We start from the raw sequence: 24,385 nt of genomic DNA, 5'->3' as shown, positions 1-24,385 counted from the left end.
TCGGGGCGCCAGATATAGCATTCCCACGAATAAATAACATGAGCTTCTGACTCCTACCCCCATCATTTCTTCTCCTACTAGCTTCATCTATAGTAGAGGCCGGAGCAGGAACAGGCTGAACTGTCTACCCCCCACTAGCCGGCAACCTAGCCCACGCCGGGGCATCAGTCGATCTAACCATTTTCTCCCTCCACTTAGCAGGTGTATCCTCAATCCTTGGAGCAATTAATTTTATTACCACAATTATTAACATAAAACCACCTGCTATAACACAATATCAAACCCCCCTATTCGTATGATCAGTTCTTATTACCGCTGTCCTCCTACTTCTCTCGCTACCAGTACTAGCCGCAGGAATCACGATACTTCTTACAGACCGAAATCTAAACACCACTTTCTTTGACCCGGCTGGAGGAGGTGACCCTATTCTCTACCAACACTTATTCTGATTCTTCGGACACCCAGAAGTTTACATCCTCATCCTCCCAGGCTTTGGTATTATCTCCCACATTGTAACTTATTACTCAGGTAAAAAAGAACCATTCGGCTATATAGGAATAGTCTGAGCCATAATATCTATTGGATTCCTAGGATTTATTGTCTGAGCCCACCATATATTCACAGTAGGGTTAGATGTAGACACACGAGCCTACTTTACATCAGCTACAATAATTATCGCAATTCCAACAGGGGTCAAAGTCTTTAGCTGATTGGCAACCCTACACGGAGGAAACATCAAATGATCTCCCGCAATACTTTGAGCTCTAGGATTTATTTTTCTATTCACAGTCGGAGGACTTACAGGCATCGTATTATCTAACTCTTCCCTAGACATTGTCCTCCACGATACATACTATGTAGTCGCCCATTTCCACTATGTTCTCTCCATAGGCGCCGTTTTTGCTATTATAGCTGGGTTTGTGCACTGATTCCCACTATTTACAGGATATACACTAGATGATGTATGGGCTAAAGCACACTTCGCAATTATATTCGTAGGAGTGAACATAACATTCTTCCCTCAACACTTCCTTGGTCTTTCAGGTATACCACGACGCTACTCCGACTACCCAGATGCCTATACTACATGAAATACAGTCTCATCCATAGGATCCTTTATCTCACTCACAGCAGTCCTAATCATAATCTTCATAATTTGAGAGGCTTTCGCATCCAAACGAGAAGTGCTTCACGTAGAACACGCCTCTACAAATCTAGAATGACTTCACGGTTGTCCACCACCTTACCACACATTTGAAGAACCAACCTTCGTTAAAGTAAAATAAGAAAGGAAGGACTCGAACCCCCTAAAACTGGTTTCAAGCCAGCACCATAACCTTTATGTCTTTCTCAATGAGATATTAGTAAACAAATTACATAACTTTGTCAAAGTTAAATTATAGACTAAACTCTATATATCTTATATGGCTTACCCCTTCCAACTAGGCTTACAAGATGCTTCCTCACCCATCATAGAAGAACTAATAAACTTCCACGACCATACACTTATAATTGTATTCCTAATTAGCTCCCTAGTACTGTATATTATCACACTCATACTAACAACAAAACTAACTCATACCAGTACTATGGATGCCCAAGAAGTAGAAACCATCTGAACTATTTTACCAGCTGTAATCCTAATTTTAATTGCCCTACCCTCCTTACGAATCCTATATATAATAGACGAAATTAACAACCCAGCTCTTACGGTAAAAACAATAGGCCACCAATGATACTGAAGCTATGAATACACAGACTATGAAGACCTCTGCTTCGACTCATACATAGTCCCAACCTCTGACTTAAAACCAGGAGAACTACGACTTCTAGAAGTAGACAACCGAGTAGTCCTCCCTATAGAACTACCAATCCGTATACTGATCTCATCAGAAGATGTTCTTCATTCATGAGCTGTCCCATCCCTAGGACTTAAAACAGACGCCATCCCAGGGCGACTAAACCAAGCAACAATTTCATCCAACCGCCCTGGATTATTCTACGGACAATGCTCAGAAATCTGTGGCTCTAACCACAGCTTCATACCTATCGTACTTGAAATAGTCCCTCTAAAAAACTTCGAGAACTGATCTCTATCAATAATCTAATACCATTACGAAGCTTAGAGCGTTAACCTTTTAAGTTAAAACTAGAGATATTAAGTCTCCGTAGTGAATGCCACAACTAGACACATCTACATGATTTATTACAGTTCTATCAGCCACAATCACTCTATTCATCCTTATACAACTTAAAATTTCACTACACAATTTCCCACAAACCCCATCAGTTAAATCGGTAAAAGTAACAAAAACAAATAACCCTTGAGAATCAAAATGAACGAAAATTTATTCGCCTCTTTCATTACCCCTACAATAATAGGTCTTCCTATCGTCATTTTAATTATTATACTGCCATCAATACTTATAACCTCTTCCAAACGACTAGTCTCAAATCGCCTTCACTCGTTCCAACAATGACTAATCAAACTTATTATTAAACAAATAATATTAATCCACTCACCAAAAGGACGTACATGATCACTTATACTGGTATCCTTAATTATATTTATTGGGTCAACCAACCTACTTGGCCTATTACCACACACATTCACCCCAACTACCCAACTATCAATAAACTTAGGAATGGCAATCCCACTATGAGCCGGAGCCGTAATTCTGGGCTTCCGACACAAACTAAAAGCCTCATTAGCCCATTTCCTACCACAAGGTACCCCAATCTCCCTAATCCCCATATTAATTATCATCGAAACTATCAGCTTATTCATTCAACCCATGGCCCTGGCAGTTCGTCTAACAGCAAACATCACAGCAGGACACCTACTAATTCACCTGATCGGAGGGGCCACGCTAGTCCTCACAAGCATTAGTCCACCTACAGCCGCAATCACATTTATTATTTTAGCTCTCCTTACTATTCTAGAGTTTGCCGTAGCCCTAATTCAAGCCTACGTATTCACCCTACTAGTAAGTCTCTACCTACATGACAACACCTAATGACCCACCAAACACATGCTTTCCACATAGTTAACCCAAGTCCATGACCCCTAACAGGAGCCTTCTCCGCCCTCCTGATAACCTCAGGCCTAGTAATATGATTCCACTATAACTCAATAACCCTATTATCTCTAGGACTTATAGGCAACACACTCACCATATACCAATGATGACGTGATATTATCCGAGAAGGAACCTATCAAGGCCATCATACCCCAGTTGTCCAAAAAGGCCTACGTTACGGAATAATTTTATTCATTATCTCCGAAGTGTTCTTCTTCGCTGGCTTCTTCTGAGCATTCTATCATTCAAGCCTAGTCCCAACCCATGACCTTGGGGGCTGCTGACCACCAACTGGAATCACACCACTAAATCCACTAGAAGTCCCACTCCTAAACACATCAGTCCTACTAGCATCAGGAGTATCCATTACATGAGCCCACCATAGCCTAATGGAAGGCAAACGAAATAACATAAACCAAGCCCTATTGATCACAATCATATTAGGGGTGTACTTTACATTTTTACAAGCCTCAGAATACTTTGAGACATCTTTCTCCATTTCAGACGGAATTTACGGATCCACATTCTTCATGGCAACCGGATTTCATGGTCTCCACGTAATTATCGGATCAACCTTCCTTACTATTTGCCTTCTTCGACAATTAAAATTCCACTTCACATCTAAGCATCACTTTGGCTTCGAAGCAGCAGCATGATACTGACACTTCGTAGACGTAGTGTGGTTATTCCTATACGTATCCATTTATTGATGAGGATCATACTTTCTTAGTATAACAAGTACATCTGACTTCCAATCAGTTAGTTCTAGTCTACCCTAGAAGAAAGTAATTAACATAGCACTTATCCTACTAGTAAATGTTACCTTAGCTATAATCCTAATTTCCGTGGCCTTCTGACTTCCCCACCTAAATATATATACAGAAAAAGCCAACCCATATGAATGCGGATTTGACCCCATAAGCTCGGCCCGGTTGCCTTTCTCAATAAAATTCTTTCTAGTAGCCATTACTTTTCTCCTATTCGACCTTGAAATTGCACTACTACTACCTTTACCCTGAGCCATGCAATACCCTAATATAAATATACCAACTACCATTGCATTTATCCTCATCACAATTCTAGCCCTAGGCCTAGCATATGAATGAACACAAAAAGGCTTAGAATGAACCGAATAGTTGGTAATTAGTTTAACTAAAATTAATGATTTCGACTCATTAGATTATGATAATATCATAATTACCAAATAATGACACCTGCCGCACTCAATATCACACTGGCCTTCACTTTCTCTTTCCTAGGCACCCTTATATTCCGATCGCACCTGATATCTACCCTCCTGTGCTTAGAAGGAATAATACTCTCTCTATTTATCCTAGCAACAATTACACCTCTAAACACACACTCAATAGTTATATTCCCAATTCCCATTGTTATTCTAGTATTCGCCGCCTGCGAAGCAGCTGTAGGACTAGCCCTACTAGCAAAAATTTCAAACACTTATGGCTCTGACTTCGTACAAAACCTTAGTTTACTACAATGTTAAAAATTATCCTACCATCACTTATACTTCTACCCCTAACATGACTCTCGAATAACAAAAAAGTGTGAATCAATGTGACAACTTATAGCCTCCTGATCAACCTCATTTCAATTAACCTTTTATGACAAAACAACGAAAACAACTTAAGCTTCTCTACCATATTCTCCGCAGACCCGTTATCCGCCCCCCTCTTAGTCCTAACTACCTGACTATTACCACTTATACTCCTAGCCAGCCAAAACCATATCAAAAATGAACATAAATATAACAAAAAACTATATATCTCCTTGCTAGTAACACTTCAAATTCTCCTCATCATGACATTCTCTGCCAACGAACTCATTATATTTTATATCTTATTTGAGGCTACCCTAATCCCCACCCTCATCATCATTACACGATGAGGTAACCAAACAGAACGACTTAACGCAGGAATCTACTTTCTATTCTATACTCTAGTGGGATCAATCCCCCTATTAATTGCCCTAATCTATATTCAAAACTCCACAGGAACCCTAAACTTTATCCTAATAACATTAAACTCCTCACCAATCAACCAAACATGGTCCAATAATATTTTATGACTGGCCTGTATTACAGCCTTCATAATTAAAATACCCCTATACGGAGTACACCTATGGCTCCCCAAAGCCCATGTAGAAGCCCCCATTGCAGGATCCATAATCCTGGCAGCAATTTTACTAAAATTAGGAGGATACGGCATAATACGGCTATCCATAATCCTGGACCCCGTAACCAATTACATAGCTTACCCATTCATTCTTTTATCACTATGGGGAATAATTATAACCAGCTCCATTTGCCTCCGACAAACCGATCTAAAATCACTCATCGCCTACTCTTCAGTCAGCCATATAGCCCTAGTTATTGCTGCCATTATAATCCAAACTCCATGAAGCTTCATGGGAGCCACAGCACTAATAATCGCCCACGGCCTAACATCCTCCTTATTGTTCTGCTTAGCAAATACAAACTACGAACGTATTCACAGTCGAACAATAATCATAGCTCGAGGGTTACAAATAATCTTCCCACTAATAGCTACATGATGAATCTTAGCAAGCCTAGCCAACCTCGCCCTACCACCATCAATCAACTTAATTGGAGAACTAATAATCACAGTCTCCCTATTCTCCTGATCAAACCCATCAATTATTCTGCTAGGGGCCAACATTATCATCACCTCTCTCTACTCTCTGTACATATTAATCACCACCCAACGAGGCAAACTAGTTAACCACATAAATAACCTCCAACCATCACACACACGAGAATCAACACTAATAGCCCTCCACATCCTCCCACTCATCCTACTCACCATTAACCCCAAACTAATCTTAGGACCCATACCGTGTTAATATAGTTTCAAAGAAAATATCAGACTGTGAATCTGAAGACAGGATATGACAACCCTTATTAACCAAGAAAGCATGCAAGAGCTGCTAACTCATGCCACCGTACTTAAACGTACGGCTTTCTTACTTTTATAGGATAGAAGTAATCCGTTGGTCTTAGGAACCAAAAACTTGGTGCAACTCCAAATGAAAGTAATAAACATTATTACATCTTCCATTTTCCTTATCTTTTTACTCCTAGCATTTCCCATAGCCATCTCATTCACCAATATCACAAAACACATCGACTTCCCCAACTATGTAACCTCATGCATCAAATACGCATTCTTCATCAGTCTGATCCCCTTATCTTCCTTCTTCAACTCCGGCGCAGAACTGATTATTACAAACTGACACTGAATGACCATCGGATCTATTAAACTTTCACTAAGCCTAAAGTTTGACTTCTTCTCAATCGTTTTCCTGCCAGTAGCCCTATACGTTACCTGATCAATTATAGAATTTTCCACATGATATATGCATACAGACCCAAATCTAGACCGATTTATCAAATATTTATTAACATTCTTAATCACAATACTTATCCTAACCTCAGCCAACAATTTATTCCAACTTTTCATCGGCTGAGAAGGCGTAGGAATTATATCATTCCTTCTAATCGGATGATGGTATGCACGAACCGACGCAAACACAGCCGCCCTCCAAGCTATCCTATACAACCGTATCGGCGACATCGGCTTCATCTTAGCAATAGCCTGATTCTGCACAAAAACCAACTCATGAGAACTTCAACAGATCTTCATTACAGATTACCCCAACATCATCCCCCTTACAGGACTTTTAATCGCAGCTACAGGAAAATCAGCCCAGTTCGGACTTCACCCGTGATTACCTTCAGCCATAGAAGGCCCAACTCCAGTTTCAGCACTATTACACTCAAGCACAATAGTTGTCGCAGGTGTATTCCTACTAATCCGGTTCCACCCCCTTATCTCCAATAACAACACTATCTTAACAGCTATATTATGTTTAGGTGCTATGACCACACTATTCACAGCAATCTGCGCACTAACCCAAAACGACATCAAAAAAATCGTAGCATTCTCAACATCAAGCCAATTAGGACTTATAGTAGTAACACTAGGAATTAACCAACCCTACTTGGCCTTCCTTCACATCTGCACCCACGCATTCTTCAAAGCCATACTATTCATGTGCTCAGGATCTATTATCCACAGCCTTAATGATGAACAAGACATTCGAAAAATAGGAGGACTAGCAAAAGCCATACCATTCACATCCTCATGCCTTACAATCGGCAGTTTAGCCCTGACAGGAATACCATTTCTCACAGGATTTTACTCCAAAGACCTAATCATCGAAGCAGCCAACACCTGCTACGCCAACGCCTGAGCCCTATTAATTACACTAGTAGCCACCTCAATAACAGCTGTATACAGCATGCGAATTATTTACTTTGTCCTTATAACTAAACCTCGCTTCCCACCAACAATTGTTATAAATGAAAACAATCCTTCATTAATCAACCCAATCAAACGATTAGCACTAGGAAGCATCCTGGCAGGATTTTTTATCTCATACAATATCCCACCAACAACCGTCCAAGTAATAACCATACCCTGATATCTAAAAACTACAGCCATCATAGTTACAATTGCAGGATTTGCAATCGCACTAGAACTAAATAACTTAACCAATAGCCTTACAACGACAAAACCCTCATCCACAAATTCATTCTCAACCTCCCTAGGTTACTTCCCTACAATCGTACACCGACTTTTCCCTATAAAAACACTGAACATAAGCTTCAAAACAGCCCTAACCCTACTAGACCTCATTTGATTAGAAAAAACTATTCCAAAAATTACTTCCACCTTACACACACTTACCTCCTCTACACTAAGTAACCAAAAAGGATTAGTAAAACTATATTTTCTCTCCTTCCTAATCACTTTCATCTGTCTACCAATCATCCTACTCACCTAGTTCCCACGAGTAATTTCAATAATAATAAATACACCTATAAACAAAGTTCAACCAGATACAACCATCAACCATGCAGAGCAACTATACAAAGCAGCTACACCAGCACCCCCTTCACCCATTAATCCCAACCCATCACCATCATAAATAGCTCACCCCCCTATACTATTAAACTCTAATACCACATCTAAACCTTCATAATATTTAGTTACAAACAACATCCCAACCTCTATAAAAATACTTATCACCAAAATCCCAATTGCTAACCAACTTGACACCCACGCCTCAGGATAATCCTCCGCAGACATAGCAGCAGTATAACCAAATACAACTAACATCCCCCCTAAATAAATTAAAAATACTATCAACCCTAAAAATGAACCCCCAAACCCCAACACCGCCAGACAACCAGAGCACCCACTAACAATTAAACACAATCCCCCGTAAATAGGTGAGGGCTTCAAAGAAGTACCCAAACAACCTAAAGTAACCGCTAAACTTAAAAAATAAATTAATTCTGTCATAATTTCTACATAGACTTTAACTATGACTAATGACATGAAAAATCATCGTTGTTATTCAACTATAGAAACACCTAATGACAATCATCCGAAAAAAACACCCACTAATTAAAATCATCAACCACTCATTCATTGACCTCCCCGCCCCATCAAATATCTCATCATGATGAAACTTCGGCTCTCTGCTAGGCCTATGCCTAATAATTCAAATTCTTACAGGACTATTCCTAGCTATACACTATACATCAGATACATCAACAGCATTTTCATCAGTAGCTCATATCTGTCGAGACGTAAACTACGGCTGACTAATCCGATATATGCATGCTAACGGAGCTTCCATATTCTTCATTTGCCTATTCCTACACGTAGGACGAGGAATCTACTACGGCTCATATAACATAATCGAAACATGAAACATGGGCATTATCCTTCTATTCGCTGTAATAGCAACAGCATTCATAGGCTACGTCCTACCATGAGGACAAATATCATTCTGAGGAGCCACAGTTATCACAAACCTCTTATCAGCCATCCCATACATCGGTACCACACTAGTAGAATGAATCTGAGGAGGATTCTCAGTTGACAAAGCTACTCTTACACGATTCTTCGCCTTTCACTTCATTTTACCTTTCATCATCACCGCCCTTGTTTTAGTACATCTGCTATTTCTACATGAAACAGGATCCAACAACCCAACCGGACTTAACTCAGATGCAGACAAAATCCCATTCCACCCATACTACACAATCAAAGACTTTCTAGGAGTCCTTATTCTATTAATAGCTTTCATAATTTTGGTTTTATTTTTCCCAGATATTCTCGGAGACCCCGACAATTACACTCCTGCAAATCCACTCAACACTCCACCACACATTAAACCAGAATGATACTTTCTCTTTGCCTACGCCATCCTACGATCCATCCCCAACAAACTAGGTGGTGTTCTAGCCCTTATCCTCTCTATTCTAATCCTAGCATTTATACCTCTACTACACACCTCAAAACAACGAACACTTGCATTCCGCCCTATCACACAAACAATATACTGAATCCTAGTAGCCGACTTACTGATCCTCACATGAATCGGAGGCCAACCAGTCGAGTACCCCTTCATCGTAATCGGCCAAACAGCCTCAATCGCCTACTTCACCATCATTGTAATTCTCATACCAATCGCAGGTATAATCGAAAATAACATCCTAGATCTAGATTAAATGTCCCGATAGTATAAATAATTACCCTGGTCTTGTAAACCAGTAATGAAAAAACCTTTTCTCAGGACATCAGGAAAGAAGGACCACCCCTCCACCATCAACACCCAAAGCTGACGTTCTACTTAAACTACTTCCTGTACATAAATTTATCTAGTACATAGTACATTTATGTATATCGTACATTAAATTATTTTCCCCTAGCATATAAGCATGTACTATACATTAATTATATAAGACATTATATGATTTATTCAACATTACTGCACCCAACCATGTCTATTATCATCAATTATTATATCAATGCCTACAGACATATCTGCGTTACCTTACATACACCATTCAGTCATAAACTCTTCTTGTCCATACGACTATCCCCTTCCCCATTTGGTCTATTAATCTACCATCCTCCGTGAAACCAGCAACCCGCCCACACCGTGCCCCTCTTCTCGCTCCGGGCCCATTTTAACTTGGGGGTGACTAATGTGAAACTTTACCAGGCATCTGGTTCTTACTTCAGGGCCATAGAATGTTTTATCGTCCATACGTTCCCCTTAAATAAGACATCTCGATGGTACGGGTCTAATCAGCCCATGCCCAACATAACTGTGGTCTCGGGCAGTTGGTATCTTTTATTTTTCGGTATGCTGTGACTCACCATAGCCGTCAAGGCATGAAGGTCAGCTTAACGTCTAGCTGGACTTATTATTCAAGTGTCATTTATCCTCATAATTATCTCCATAGCATATTAATTAATGGGTCCGGGACATTTATATAAGCCGTACTAACTATGCAAATGCTTTGTACCTCTTGTCAAGCCTCCAAGGGCATACTTTCCATGTTAGACAGACATAAGTTTGACTCAAAACTCTAACAACAAGACAATCCTAACCGGGCTCTCGCACATTCGAGTAATCACGCAAATATAGCTTAAAATTTAGTATTAGCAAAAAAAAAAAAAAGAAAAATTAATACCAAAAAACAACTTCAGCACCCCAAAATTTTCAAGTACAATTCCAGTACTGATTTTTTTTGCTGTTGATGTAGCTTATTAAAAGCAAAGCACTGAAAATGCTTAGATGGATGCAAGCATCCCATAAACATCAAAAGGTTTGGTCCTGGCCTTATAATTAGTTGGAGGCAGAATTACACATGCAAACGTCCATAAACCAGTGTAGAATCCCACAGAGTTCAGCCTAACTCTTAGGAGAGGGTATCAAGTACATACAATAGCTAAAGACACCTTGCCTAGCCACGCCCCCACGGGACTCAGCAGTGATAAAAATTAAGCAATGAACGAAAGTTTGACTAAGCCATGCCTCTCTAAGGGTTGGTAAATTTCGTGCCAGCCACCGCGGTCATACGATTAACCCAAACTAATTATTACCGGCGTAAAACGTGTCACTGGAAGCACTAAAAATAGAATAAAAATCCATCCAATATGTGAAAATTCATCGCTGGACCTAAGACCAATGACGAAAGTAATTCTAATCAACCTTATGCACGATAGCTAAGATCCAAACTGGGATTAGATACCCCACTATGCTTAGCCCTAAACCTCAATAATTCAGAAACAAAACTATTTGCCTGAGAACTACTGGCCACAGCTTAAAACTCAAAGGACTTGGCGGTACTTTATATCCATCTAGAGGAGCCTGTTCTATAATCGATAAACCCCGTTATACCTCACCACCCCTTGCTAATTCAGCCTATATACCGCCATCTTCAGCAAACCCTAAAAAGGAACAAAAGTAAGCAAGAGAATCACCATAAAAACGTTAGGTCAAGGTGTAGCCAATGAGGTGGGAAGCAATGGGCTACATTTTCTTTTCAAGAACATTACGATACCCTTTATGAAACTAAAGGACAAAGGAGGATTTAGTAGTAAATTAAGAATAGAGAGCTTAATTGAATAGAGCAATGAAGTACGCACACACCGCCCGTCACCCTCCTCAAACTAAATAAACGAAAACTATATATAATAAAATCAAACTTTTACGAGAGGAGATAAGTCGTAACAAGGTAAGCATACTGGAAAGTGTGCTTGGAATAACCATAATGTAGCTTAACAAAAGCATCTGGCCTACACCCAGAAGACTCCACGACCAATGGACGTTATGAACTAAATCTAGCCCTAACATATTCCAACATAACTACTTATAGTGATAAAACAAAACATTTGACAAAAGAAAGTATTGGAGAAAGAAATCTGTCTTAGGAGCTATAGAGAAAGTACCGCAAGGGAAAGATGAAAGAACACTTAAAAGTAAATAAAAGCAAAGATTAAACCTTGTACCTTTTGCATAATGAGTTAACTAGAAAACGTCTAACTAAGAGATCTTTAGCTAGATACCCCGAAACCAAACGAGCTACCTAAGAGCAGTACGAACGAACCAACCCGTCTATGTAGCAAAATAGTGGGACGACTCCTAGGTAGAGGTGAAAAGCCTACCGAGCTTGGTGATAGCTGGTTACCCAATAAAGAATTTTAGTTCAACTTTAAGATTACCATAAGAAAAAACAATCAAAATGTAATCTTAAATTTTAACCTAAAGAGGGACAGCTCTTCAGGAATGGAAACAACCTTCTATAGTGAATAAATCTTATAATGTAAAACCATTGTTGGCCTAAAAGCAGCCATCAATAAAGAAAGCGTTAAAGCTCAACACTACAAACCCTTTAATACCTAAAACTTCAATGAATTCCTATAAATACTAATTGGGTTAATCTATAATTATATAGATGAGATACTGTTAACATGAGTAACAAGAACACTGTTCTCCAAGCACAAGCCTATAACAACCCGGATAACCATTGTTAGTTAACATTCACAGGTGAAAACCCTACCAATAAAATTAACCTACACCTAAAATGTTAATCCAACACAGGCGTGCAGCAAGGAAAGATTAAAAGAAGTAAAAGGAACTCGGCAAACAAGAATCCCGCCTGTTTACCAAAAACATCACCTCCAGCATAATAAGTATTGGAGGCACCGCCTGCCCAGTGACAAACGTTTAACGGCCGCGGTATCCTGACCGTGCAAAGGTAGCATAATCACTTGTTCCTTAATTGGGGACTGGAATGAATGGCCTCACGAGGATTCAACTGTCTCTTACTTCTAATCAGTGAAATTGACCTCCCCGTGAAGAGGCGGGGATGCCACAATAAGACGAGAAGACCCTATGGAGCTTAAATTAACTGACTTAACTATCTTACCACATACCCTAATGGAACAAACAAAAAGCAAATAAGCCAGTAATTTCGGTTGGGGTGACCTCGGAGAATAAACTAACCTCCGAACGATTATAACCGAGACCTACAAGTCAAAGTACCTGAAATCAAATTGACCCAATTTATTTGATCAACGGACCAAGTTACCCTAGGGATAACAGCGCAATCCTATTCAAGAGTCCATATCGACAATAGGGTTTACGACCTCGATGTTGGATCAGGACATCCCAATGGTGTAGCAGCTATTAATGGTTCGTTTGTTCAACGATTAAAGTCCTACGTGATCTGAGTTCAGACCGGAGTAATCCAGGTCGGTTTCTATCTATTTACTATTTCTCCCAGTACGAAAGGACAAGAGAAATGAGGCCTCCTTAATCAAAGCGCCTCAAAACTAATATATGAAATTATCTCAATTTAGTAAATTTGTTACACAACACCCTAGACAAGGGTTTTATTAGGGTGGCAGAGCCAGGAAATTGCGTAAGATTTAAAACCTTGTCCCCAGAGGTTCAAATCCTCTCCCTAATAGTGTATTTTATTAATATCCTAATACTCCTAGTACCTGTACTAATCGCAATAGCATTCCTCACCCTAGTCGAACGAAAAATCTTAGGATACATACAACTACGAAAAGGACCAAACATCGTAGGGCCCTACGGAATCCTACAACCATTCGCGGACGCCGTCAAATTATTTATTAAAGAACCCCTACGCCCCTTAGCCACTTCCACAACTCTATTTATTATCGCACCAACACTATCCTTATCACTAGCCCTAAGCCTGTGAATCCCACTACCCATACCCCACCCCCTAGTCAACCTAAACCTAGGAATCCTATTTATTCTAGCCACATCAAGCCTCTCAGTATACTCTATTCTATGGTCAGGCTGAGCATCCAACTCCAAATATTCAATATTTGGAGCCCTACGAGCAGTAGCACAAACCATTTCATATGAAGTAACGATAGCAATCATCCTCCTATCTGTCCTCCTAATAAATGGCTCCTTCTCAATTCAATCCCTCATTTACACGCAAGAACCCCTATGACTCTTAATCCCTACCTGACCACTAGCCTTAATATGATTTATCTCAACCCTAGCAGAAACCAACCGAGCACCATTTGACCTAACAGAAGGAGAATCAGAATTAGTCTCAGGGTTCAATGTAGAGTACGCCGCTGGGCCATTCGCCCTATTCTTTATGGCAGAGTACATAAACATCATCTTAATAAATGCTCTATCAACAATTGTCTTCATAGGCCCATTCCACAACCCCTCCAACCCAGAATTATATACTACAAACTTCATATTAAAAGCCCTAGCACTAACCGTACTCTTCCTATGAGTTCGAGCCTCCTACCCACGATTCCGATACGACCAACTAATACATCTCCTATGAAAAAACTTTCTACCACTAACCTTAGCCTTCTGCATATGACACATCTCTATCCCAATCTTCATAGCAAGTATCCCACCTTATTCCTAGAAATATGTCTGAAAAAAGAGTTACTTTGATAGAGTAAATAATAGAGGTTTAAACCCTCTTATTTCTAGAACAATAGGAATTGAACCTATACCTGAGAATCCAAAATTCTCCGTGCTACCCATTACACCCCATTCTAAAAGTAAGGTCAGCTAATAAAGCTATCGGGCCCATACCCCGAAAATGTTGGTTTAACCCCTTCCCGTACTAATCAACCCAATCACACTTATAATCATCTATATAACAATCATAATAGGACCTATAATTACAATACTAAGCTCCAACTTATTTACTATATGAATTGGATTAGAAATAAACTTACTAGCCCTTATCCCCCTCATAATAAACAACTCCAACCCACGCTCCACCGAAGCAGCAACAAAGTATTTCCTAACACAAGCAACCGCCTCCATAATCCTCCTACTCTCCATCATCATAAACTTTAAACAGCTAGGCCTATGAACATTTAAACCAGAAACCAACAATACCATCATAACAATAACCTTCATCTCCTTGGCAATAAAATTAGGTTTAGCCCCATTCCACTCATGATTACCAGAAGTCACGCAAGGAATTAAACTCAACACAGGACTCATCCTCCTCACATGACAAAAAGTTGCCCCATTATCTATCCTATTTCAATTCCATGAACTCATTAACCCCAATCTACTGATTCTATCAGCTATCATTTCAGTCCTAATTGGAGCCTGAAATGGACTTAACCAAACACAAACACGAAAAATTCTGGCCTACTCATCCATCGCCCACATAGGTTGAATAGTCTCCATTTTACCCTATAACCCCACACTAACAACACTTAACCTTACAATCTACATCATTATAACCATTCCCATATTCTTAATTTTCTACGCCCACTCATTCACATCAATCACCTCTATATCACTTATATGAAACAAAATACCAATAGCCCTACCCATAATTTCACTAATCTTACTGTCAACAGGAGGTCTACCCCCACTCACAGGATTTCTACCCAAATGAGCTATCATCACAGAACTTTTAAAAAATAATAACCTATATCTAGCTACACTAATAGCAATAACCGCCCTAATCAACCTATTCTTTTATACCCGACTTATTTACTCAACCTCACTAACCATTTTCCCAACTAACAATAACTCCAAAATATATATCCACCAAAACTACACAAAAAACAACGAAATCTTGCCCCCACTAGCAATCATTAGCACACTAATACTTCCCCTATCCCCCCTACTCCTATAACAGAAGTTTAGGATAGTCAGTCCAAGAGCCTTCAAAGCCCTAAGCAAACCCACAAAGTTTAACTTCTGATAAGGACTGCAAGACTACATCTTACATCTAATGAGTGCAAATCAATTGCTTTAATTAAGCTAAATCCTCAACTAGATTGGCAGGACTCAAACCTACAAACTTTTAGTTAACAGCTAAACACCTTAATACGGCTTCAATCTACTTCTCCCGCCTATCAGAAAGGGGGCGGGAGAAGCCTTAGTAGAGTCAGTTCTCTACACCTTCGAATTTGCAATTCGATGTGATTATCACCTTAAGACTTGGTAAAAAGAGGCCTTATCCTCTGTGCTTAGATTTACAGTCTAATGCTTTACTCAGCCATTTTACCTATGTTCATTAACCGCTGATTGTTTTCTACCAATCACAAAGACATCGGGACCCTGTACCTGCTATTCGGAGCTTGAGCAGGCATAGTAGGAACTGCCCTTAGCATCTTGATCCGAGCTGAACTCGGTCAACCAGGGGCTTTATTAGGTGACGACCAAATCTATAATGTAGTTGTCACAGCCCACGCATTCGTAATAATTTTCTTCATAGTTATGCCTATAATAATCGGTGGTTTCGGTAACTGACTTGTACCACTTATAATCGGGGCGCCAGATATAGCATTCCCACGAATAAATAACATGAGCTTCTGACTCCTACCCCCATCATTTCTTCTCCTACTAGCTTCATCTATAGTAGAGGCCGGAGCAGGAACAGGCTGAACTGTCTACCCCCCACTAGCCGGCAACCTAGCCCACGCCGGGGCATCAGTCGATCTAACCATTTTCTCCCTCCACTTAGCAGGTGTATCCTCAATCCTTGGAGCAATTAATTTTATTACCACAATTATTAACATAAAACCACCTGCTATAACACAATATCAAACCCCCCTATTCGTATGATCAGTTCTTATTACCGCTGTCCTCCTACTTCTCTCGCTACCAGTACTAGCCGCAGGAATCACGATACTTCTTACAGACCGAAATCTAAACACCACTTTCTTTGACCCGGCTGGAGGAGGTGACCCTATTCTCTACCAACACTTATTCTGATTCTTCGGACACCCAGAAGTTTACATCCTCATCCTCCCAGGCTTTGGTATTATCTCCCACATTGTAACTTATTACTCAGGTAAAAAAGAACCATTCGGCTATATAGGAATAGTCTGAGCCATAATATCTATTGGATTCCTAGGATTTATTGTCTGAGCCCACCATATATTCACAGTAGGGTTAGATGTAGACACACGAGCCTACTTTACATCAGCTACAATAATTATCGCAATTCCAACAGGGGTCAAAGTCTTTAGCTGATTGGCAACCCTACACGGAGGAAACATCAAATGATCTCCCGCAATACTTTGAGCTCTAGGATTTATTTTTCTATTCACAGTCGGAGGACTTACAGGCATCGTATTATCTAACTCTTCCCTAGACATTGTCCTCCACGATACATACTATGTAGTCGCCCATTTCCACTATGTTCTCTCCATAGGCGCCGTTTTTGCTATTATAGCTGGGTTTGTGCACTGATTCCCACTATTTACAGGATATACACTAGATGATGTATGGGCTAAAGCACACTTCGCAATTATATTCGTAGGAGTGAACATAACATTCTTCCCTCAACACTTCCTTGGTCTTTCAGGTATACCACGACGCTACTCCGACTACCCAGATGCCTATACTACATGAAATACAGTCTCATCCATAGGATCCTTTATCTCACTCACAGCAGTCCTAATCATAATCTTCATAATTTGAGAGGCTTTCGCATCCAAACGAGAAGTGCTTCACGTAGAACACGCCTCTACAAATCTAGAATGACTTCACGGTTGTCCACCACCTTACCACACATTTGAAGAACCAACCTTCGTTAAAGTAAAATAAGAAAGGAAGGACTCGAACCCCCTAAAACTGGTTTCAAGCCAGCACCATAACCTTTATGTCTTTCTCAATGAGATATTAGTAAACAAATTACATAACTTTGTCAAAGTTAAATTATAGACTAAACTCTATATATCTTATATGGCTTACCCCTTCCAACTAGGCTTACAAGATGCTTCCTCACCCATCATAGAAGAACTAATAAACTTCCACGACCATACACTTATAATTGTATTCCTAATTAGCTCCCTAGTACTGTATATTATCACACTCATACTAACAACAAAACTAACTCATACCAGTACTATGGATGCCCAAGAAGTAGAAACCATCTGAACTATTTTACCAGCTGTAATCCTAATTTTAATTGCCCTACCCTCCTTACGAATCCTATATATAATAGACGAAATTAACAACCCAGCTCTTACGGTAAAAACAATAGGCCACCAATGATACTGAAGCTATGAATACACAGACTATGAAGACCTCTGCTTCGACTCATACATAGTCCCAACCTCTGACTTAAAACCAGGAGAACTACGACTTCTAGAAGTAGACAACCGAGTAGTCCTCCCTATAGAACTACCAATCCGTATACTGATCTCATCAGAAGATGTTCTTCATTCATGAGCTGTCCCATCCCTAGGACTTAAAACAGACGCCATCCCAGGGCGACTAAACCAAGCAACAATTTCATCCAACCGCCCTGGATTATTCTACGGACAATGCTCAGAAATCTGTGGCTCTAACCACAGCTTCATACCTATCGTACTTGAAATAGTCCCTCTAAAAAACTTCGAGAACTGATCTCTATCAATAATCTAATACCATTACGAAGCTTAGAGCGTTAACCTTTTAAGTTAAAACTAGAGATATTAAGTCTCCGTAGTGAATGCCACAACTAGACACATCTACATGATTTATTACAGTTCTATCAGCCACAATCACTCTATTCATCCTTATACAACTTAAAATTTCACTACACAATTTCCCACAAACCCCATCAGTTAAATCGGTAAAAGTAACAAAAACAAATAACCCTTGAGAATCAAAATGAACGAAAATTTATTCGCCTCTTTCATTACCCCTACAATAATAGGTCTTCCTATCGTCATTTTAATTATTATACTGCCATCAATACTTATAACCTCTTCCAAACGACTAGTCTCAAATCGCCTTCACTCGTTCCAACAATGACTAATCAAACTTATTATTAAACAAATAATATTAATCCACTCACCAAAAGGACGTACATGATCACTTATACTGGTATCCTTAATTATATTTATTGGGTCAACCAACCTACTTGGCCTATTACCACACACATTCACCCCAACTACCCAACTATCAATAAACTTAGGAATGGCAATCCCACTATGAGCCGGAGCCGTAATTCTGGGCTTCCGACACAAACTAAAAGCCTCATTAGCCCATTTCCTACCACAAGGTACCCCAATCTCCCTAATCCCCATATTAATTATCATCGAAACTATCAGCTTATTCATTCAACCCATGGCCCTGGCAGTTCGTCTAACAGCAAACATCACAGCAGGACACCTACTAATTCACCTGATCGGAGGGGCCACGCTAGTCCTCACAAGCATTAGTCCACCTACAGCCGCAATCACATTTATTATTTTAGCTCTCCTTACTATTCTAGAGTTTGCCGTAGCCCTAATTCAAGCCTACGTATTCACCCTACTAGTAAGTCTCTACCTACATGACAACACCTAATGACCCACCAAACACATGCTTTCCACATAGTTAACCCAAGTCCATGACCCCTAACAGGAGCCTTCTCCGCCCTCCTGATAACCTCAGGCCTAGTAATATGATTCCACTATAACTCAATAACCCTATTATCTCTAGGACTTATAGGCAACACACTCACCATATACCAATGATGACGTGATATTATCCGAGAAGGAACCTATCAAGGCCATCATACCCCAGTTGTCCAAAAAGGCCTACGTTACGGAATAATTTTATTCATTATCTCCGAAGTGTTCTTCTTCGCTGGCTTCTTCTGAGCATTCTATCATTCAAGCCTAGTCCCAACCCATGACCTTGGGGGCTGCTGACCACCAACTGGAATCACACCACTAAATCCACTAGAAGTCCCACTCCTAAACACATCAGTCCTACTAGCATCAGGAGTATCCATTACATGAGCCCACCATAGCCTAATGGAAGGCAAACGAAATAACATAAACCAAGCCCTATTGATCACAATCATATTAGGGGTGTACTTTACATTTTTACAAGCCTCAGAATACTTTGAGACATCTTTCTCCATTTCAGACGGAATTTACGGATCCACATTCTTCATGGCAACCGGATTTCATGGTCTCCACGTAATTATCGGATCAACCTTCCTTACTATTTGCCTTCTTCGACAATTAAAATTCCACTTCACATCTAAGCATCACTTTGGCTTCGAAGCAGCAGCATGATACTGACACTTCGTAGACGTAGTGTGGTTATTCCTATACGTATCCATTTATTGATGAGGATCATACTTTCTTAGTATAACAAGTACATCTGACTTCCAATCAGTTAGTTCTAGTCTACCCTAGAAGAAAGTAATTAACATAGCACTTATCCTACTAGTAAATGTTACCTTAGCTATAATCCTAATTTCCGTGGCCTTCTGACTTCCCCACCTAAATATATATACAGAAAAAGCCAACCCATATGAATGCGGATTTGACCCCATAAGCTCGGCCCGGTTGCCTTTCTCAATAAAATTCTTTCTAGTAGCCATTACTTTTCTCCTATTCGACCTTGAAATTGCACTACTACTACCTTTACCCTGAGCCATGCAATACCCTAATATAAATATACCAACTACCATTGCATTTATCCTCATCACAATTCTAGCCCTAGGCCTAGCATATGAATGAACACAAAAAGGCTTAGAATGAACCGAATAGTTGGTAATTAGTTTAACTAAAATTAATGATTTCGACTCATTAGATTATGATAATATCATAATTACCAAATAATGACACCTGCCGCACTCAATATCACACTGGCCTTCACTTTCTCTTTCCTAGGCACCCTTATATTCCGATCGCACCTGATATCTACCCTCCTGTGCTTAGAAGGAATAATACTCTCTCTATTTATCCTAGCAACAATTACACCTCTAAACACACACTCAATAGTTATATTCCCAATTCCCATTGTTATTCTAGTATTCGCCGCCTGCGAAGCAGCTGTAGGACTAGCCCTACTAGCAAAAATTTCAAACACTTATGGCTCTGACTTCGTACAAAACCTTAGTTTACTACAATGTTAAAAATTATCCTACCATCACTTATACTTCTACCCCTAACATGACTCTCGAATAACAAAAAAGTGTGAATCAATGTGACAACTTATAGCCTCCTGATCAACCTCATTTCAATTAACCTTTTATGACAAAACAACGAAAACAACTTAAGCTTCTCTACCATATTCTCCGCAGACCCGTTATCCGCCCCCCTCTTAGTCCTAACTACCTGACTATTACCACTTATACTCCTAGCCAGCCAAAACCATATCAAAAATGAACATAAATATAACAAAAAACTATATATCTCCTTGCTAGTAACACTTCAAATTCTCCTCATCATGACATTCTCTGCCAACGAACTCATTATATTTTATATCTTATTTGAGGCTACCCTAATCCCCACCCTCATCATCATTACACGATGAGGTAACCAAACAGAACGACTTAACGCAGGAATCTACTTTCTATTCTATACTCTAGTGGGATCAATCCCCCTATTAATTGCCCTAATCTATATTCAAAACTCCACAGGAACCCTAAACTTTATCCTAATAACATTAAACTCCTCACCAATCAACCAAACATGGTCCAATAATATTTTATGACTGGCCTGTATTACAGCCTTCATAATTAAAATACCCCTATACGGAGTACACCTATGGCTCCCCAAAGCCCATGTAGAAGCCCCCATTGCAGGATCCATAATCCTGGCAGCAATTTTACTAAAATTAGGAGGATACGGCATAATACGGCTATCCATAATCCTGGACCCCGTAACCAATTACATAGCTTACCCATTCATTCTTTTATCACTATGGGGAATAATTATAACCAGCTCCATTTGCCTCCGACAAACCGATCTAAAATCACTCATCGCCTACTCTTCAGTCAGCCATATAGCCCTAGTTATTGCTGCCATTATAATCCAAACTCCATGAAGCTTCATGGGAGCCACAGCACTAATAATCGCCCACGGCCTAACATCCTCCTTATTGTTCTGCTTAGCAAATACAAACTACGAACGTATTCACAGTCGAACAATAATCATAGCTCGAGGGTTACAAATAATCTTCCCACTAATAGCTACATGATGAATCTTAGCAAGCCTAGCCAACCTCGCCCTACCACCATCAATCAACTTAATTGGAGAACTAATAATCACAGTCTCCCTATTCTCCTGATCAAACCCATCAATTATTCTGCTAGGGGCCAACATTATCATCACCTCTCTCTACTCTCTGTACATATTAATCACCACCCAACGAGGCAAACTAGTTAACCACATAAATAACCTCCAACCATCACACACACGAGAATCAACACTAATAGCCCTCCACATCCTCCCACTCATCCTACTCACCATTAACCCCAAACTAATCTTAGGACCCATACCGTGTTAATATAGTTTCAAAGAAAATATCAGACTGTGAATCTGAAGACAGGATATGACAACCCTTATTAACCAAGAAAGCATGCAAGAGCTGCTAACTCATGCCACCGTACTTAAACGTACGGCTTTCTTACTTTTATAGGATAGAAGTAATCCGTTGGTCTTAGGAACCAAAAACTTGGTGCAACTCCAAATGAAAGTAATAAACATTATTACATCTTCCATTTTCCTTATCTTTTTACTCCTAGCATTTCCCATAGCCATCTCATTCACCAATATCACAAAACACATCGACTTCCCCAACTATGTAACCTCATGCATCAAATACGCATTCTTCATCAGTCTGATCCCCTTATCTTCCTTCTTCAACTCCGGCGCAGAACTGATTATTACAAACTGACACTGAATGACCATCGGATCTATTAAACTTTCACTAAGCCTAAAGTTTGACTTCTTCTCAATCGTTTTCCTGCCAGTAGCCCTATACGTTACCTGATCAATTATAGAATTTTCCACATGATATATGCATACAGACCCAAATCTAGACCGATTTATCAAATATTTATTAACATTCTTAATCACAATACTTATCCTAACCTCAGCCAACAATTTATTCCAACTTTTCATCGGCTGAGAAGGCGTAGGAATTATATCATTCCTTCTAATCGGATGATGGTATGCACGAACCGACGCAAACACAGCCGCCCTCCAAGCTATCCTATACAACCGTATCGGCGACATCGGCTTCATCTTAGCAATAGCCTGATTCTGCACAAAAACCAACTCATGAGAACTTCAACAGATCTTCATTACAGATTACCCCAACATCATCCCCCTTACAGGACTTTTAATCGCAGCTACAGGAAAATCAGCCCAGTTCGGACTTCACCCGTGATTACCTTCAGCCATAGAAGGCCCAACTCCAGTTTCAGCACTATTACACTCAAGCACAATAGTTGTCGCAGGTGTATTCCTACTAATCCGGTTCCACCCCCTTATCTCCAATAACAACACTATCTTAACAGCTATATTATGTTTAGGTGCTATGACCACACTATTCACAGCAATCTGCGCACTAACCCAAAACGACATCAAAAAAATCGTAGCATTCTCAACATCAAGCCAATTAGGACTTATAGTAGTAACACTAGGAATTAACCAACCCTACTTGGCCTTCCTTCACATCTGCACCCACGCATTCTTCAAAGCCATACTATTCATGTGCTCAGGATCTATTATCCACAGCCTTAATGATGAACAAGACATTCGAAAAATAGGAGGACTAGCAAAAGCCATACCATTCACATCCTCATGCCTTACAATCGGCAGTTTAGCCCTGACAGGAATACCATTTCTCACAGGATTTTACTCCAAAGACCTAATCATCGAAGCAGCCAACACCTGCTACGCCAACGCCTGAGCCCTATTAATTACACTAGTAGCCACCTCAATAACAGCTGTATACAGCATGCGAATTATTTACTTTGTCCTTATAACTAAACCTCGCTTCCCACCAACAATTGTTATAAATGAAAACAATCCTTCATTAATCAACCCAATCAAACGATTAGCACTAGGAAGCATCCTGGCAGGATTTTTTATCTCATACAATATCCCACCAACAACCGTCCAAGTAATAACCATACCCTGATATCTAAAAACTACAGCCATCATAGTTACAATTGCAGGATTTGCAATCGCACTAGAACTAAATAACTTAACCAATAGCCTTACAACGACAAAACCCTCATCCACAAATTCATTCTCAACCTCCCTAGGTTACTTCCCTACAATCGTACACCGACTTTTCCCTATAAAAACACTGAACATAAGCTTCAAAAACAGCCCTAACCCTACTAGACCTCATTTGATTAGAAAAAACTATTCCAAAAATTACTTCCACCTTACACACACTTACCTCCTCTACACTAAGTAACCAAAAAGGATTAGTAAAACTATATTTTCTCTCCTTCCTAATCACTTTCATCTGTCTACCAATCATCCTACTCACCTAGTTCCCACGAGTAATTTCAATAATAATAAATACACCTATAAACAAAGTTCAACCAGATACAACCATCAACCATGCAGAGCAACTATACAAAGCAGCTACACCAGCACCCCCTTCACCCATTAATCCCA

At 39.8% G+C, this 24,385-nt stretch overlaps 5 pseudogenes; all 5 read left to right on the top strand.

The window, feature by feature from the left end:
• Positions 1-1,401: 1,401 nt before the first annotated feature.
• On the top strand, positions 1,402-3,801 carry LOC130869220 (ATP synthase subunit a-like; annotated as a pseudogene).
• A 2,670-nt stretch (positions 3,802-6,471) lies between these two features.
• LOC130869219 (cytochrome b-like) lies at positions 6,472-9,704 on the top strand (annotated as a pseudogene).
• LOC130869217 (NADH-ubiquinone oxidoreductase chain 5-like) lies at positions 6,474-9,704 on the top strand (annotated as a pseudogene).
• Positions 9,705-17,692: 7,988 nt separating this feature from the next.
• Positions 17,693-20,094, top strand: LOC130869222 (ATP synthase subunit a-like; annotated as a pseudogene).
• Positions 20,095-22,308: 2,214 nt separating this feature from the next.
• On the top strand, positions 22,309-24,379 carry LOC130869218 (NADH-ubiquinone oxidoreductase chain 5-like; annotated as a pseudogene).
• Positions 24,380-24,385: the final 6 nt, after the last annotated feature.

This window comes from Chionomys nivalis, unplaced genomic scaffold, assembly GCF_950005125.1.
Source record: "Chionomys nivalis unplaced genomic scaffold, mChiNiv1.1 scaffold_182, whole genome shotgun sequence".
NCBI lineage: Eukaryota > Metazoa > Chordata > Mammalia > Rodentia > Cricetidae > Chionomys > Chionomys nivalis.
This window is presented reverse-complemented; position numbering and strand designations above follow the sequence as displayed.